The sequence below is a fragment of the Belonocnema kinseyi genome, chromosome 6 (genome assembly GCF_010883055.1).
Source record: "Belonocnema kinseyi isolate 2016_QV_RU_SX_M_011 chromosome 6, B_treatae_v1, whole genome shotgun sequence".
Classification (NCBI taxonomy): domain Eukaryota; kingdom Metazoa; phylum Arthropoda; class Insecta; order Hymenoptera; family Cynipidae; genus Belonocnema; species Belonocnema kinseyi.
In genome coordinates, this window is record NC_046662.1 from 16,543,235 (window position 1) to 16,545,855 (window position 2,621).

Below are 2,621 nucleotides of genomic sequence, written 5' to 3' on the forward strand. Positions count from 1 at the left end.
CCTTGGAATTTTCAAGAGCTTTAAGAAATTGCAAGGGATTTCAAAAGATTTTAAAGAATTTTATATATTTTAGAACATTTTCAAAAATTGCCAGATTCTTTTTATCTATTTCAACAGTATAATATACTTTTAAAAAGGCTTTGTTTAATTCATCCTGAAGTCTAAAACTCGCCTGACCCGATTTAATGCACATCATCGAATTTTTTAATCGTTGTCAATTCATTTGATTGCTTTTAAATTCTGCCTGAGTTCTTTTTATGAATTTCATCGAATTCTTCTCATTTTCCTTAAATTCCTCTAAACTCACTCAAATTTTACTGAAATGAAAATAATTTTCCGATATTTTAAATTATTATAATTCATTTGAATTCTTTTTGGTTACAAATTGCAGTAGGATTCGAAAAAATTTGGAATTATTTTTTAAAATTCACCCTCAATTCTTATCGAGTTACTCTGAATTCTTTTTAAATTTTTTGTAATTATCTTGAATTTTTTAAATTCATTTGAATTCTAAATTTACTCAATTCTTGTTAAATTAATGGATATACAAACAAAAATTTTAAAGTTTTTATTAAATTTTTCCTGAAGTCTGTTAACGTCACCTTGAATTTATAGGCATTTCATAAAATTCTTTCGAATTCCCTTGAATTTACTAAGCTCATTTTATAATTTCACAATTCAATGACGTTTTTTTTTCAATTTTGACATTGTCTTCAATTCATTTGAATTTTTATAAATCTCATCGAATTATTCTCGGTTACATTAAATTCTTCTAGATTCATTTCAATTTTACGGAAATTAATGGAATTTTTTTGTTTAACAAAATTTTTTTCAATTCTGGAGTAATAAATTATTTTTTGTCCGACCCCCCTTGAAAACGCGCCATTGCATGCACGTGAAGCAGACGTAATGTGGCCACATCCAGCTCAGTGGCCTTTGTACATGCGCACTTCGCCGCCGGGCCAACATAAATCATTTCTGATGAAACTTTACGCCCGCTACATACAAAATTTTACGCTCGCTATACATGCACTGCACCACGCAAGTGGGACGCCCGACAGAAGTGGTAATAGCGTTTGATGTAAATTGAAGCGCTTTTTCTTTGAAGCCTTTCATCATAAAATATTTACGAAACAGAAAAGGGGAAAAGGTGAAAATAGTAAAGGGGAAAGAAGGAAAGGGCAAAAGAAACAAGGCAAGGGAAATAGGGAAAAGAGAAAAAGGGTGAAGGGAACGGAGAAAGCTTGAAAAGGAAAAGGTTAAAAGGGGAAGCTGAAAGGGATCAAGAAAAAGGGAATAGCCAAAGTAAAAGGAGAAATGATAAAGATAAAAGGGGAAAGGGAAGAATAGGAAGAAGAAGCAGGGTGAAGGGAATGGGGAAAAGGAAAAGAGAAGGGGAAAGGGTGAAAATGGAAATGGGAAAAGAAAAAGTGAAATGGGAAAGAGAGAAAAAGGTTGAAGGGAATGGGGAAAGGATAAAAAGGGAAATGTTAAAAGGGGAAGAGGAAAGCGAAACAGTACAAGGGAAAAGGGAAAGTGAAGGAAAAAATGAGAAACCGGAAAGGGTAAAAAGAGAAAGAATGAAGGAAAATACGGAAATGAGAAAAAATAAAAGGGGAAATGAGAGAAAAAGAGAACGGGGAAATGAAGAAAGGGGGAAAGGCGACGGTAATTGGTGAGGGGGAAATGGGAAAGAGTGAAACGGAAGTAGAATGAGTGAAAATGGGAAAGAAAAAGGGAAATGTTAAAAATGAATGAGAAAGGGGAAATGGAAAGCGGAAAGGAAAATGCGGAAATTGGAAAAAAAGTAAAAGGGGAAATAGGAGAATAGAGAAAGAAAAAGGGTAAATAGAACGTGGAAATGAAGAAAGGGGGAAGGGTAAATGATGGAAAGGGAAAATAGTAAAGGGGAAATGGGAGAGTAAGAAAAGAAAAAGGGTAAATAGAACGGGAAAATTATGAAAGGGGAAATGGTGGAAAGGGAAACGGTAAATGGGAATGGGAAAAGTTAAAAGGGAAAAGGAAAATGGAAAAGGGGACATTCAATGGGAGAAATAAGAAAGGGAGAAAGGGGAAGGCAATTAGTGAGGGGAAAATGGGAAATAGTGAAAAGGAAAGAGGGAATGAGGAAACGGAAGGGGGATGACTGAAAATGGGAAATGTTGAAGACGAATGAGAAAGGTAAAGCGGAAATTGGAAAAAATAAAAGAGGAAATGGGAGACTAGGAAAAATAAAAAGGGTAAAGAGAACGTGGAAATGAAGATAGGGAGTAGGGCAAAAAGTAGCAAGCGACAATAGTGAAGGGGAATGGGGAAGGGTAAAAGGAGAAAGGAAAATGCGGAAATGGGAAAATAAAAGGGAAAAGGGGAGAATAAGATAATAAAAAGGGTTAAAAGAACGGGAAAATGATGAAGGGAGAAACGGTGGGAAGGAAAAGGGGAATGGGGAGAAGGAAAAGGGGAAAAGAAAAAGAAATGGGAAAATAAAAGGGAAAAGGGGAGAATAAGATAATAAAAAGGGTTAAAAGAACGGGAAAATGATGAAAGGAGAAATGGTGGAAAGGAAAAGGGGAATGGGTGGAAGGAAAAGGGGAAAAGAAAATGGGGATTAGGAAAGGGGG

General features: G+C 35.1%; 1 protein-coding gene across 1 annotated transcript in view; it reads right to left on the reverse strand.

Moving 5' to 3' along the window:
- The window catches only part of LOC117175086 (meiosis-specific with OB domain-containing protein), a 30,688-nt gene that overhangs the window by 23,131 nt on the left and 4,936 nt on the right, over positions 1 to 2,621 (reverse strand). The gene's annotated exons all lie outside the window — the stretch shown is intronic.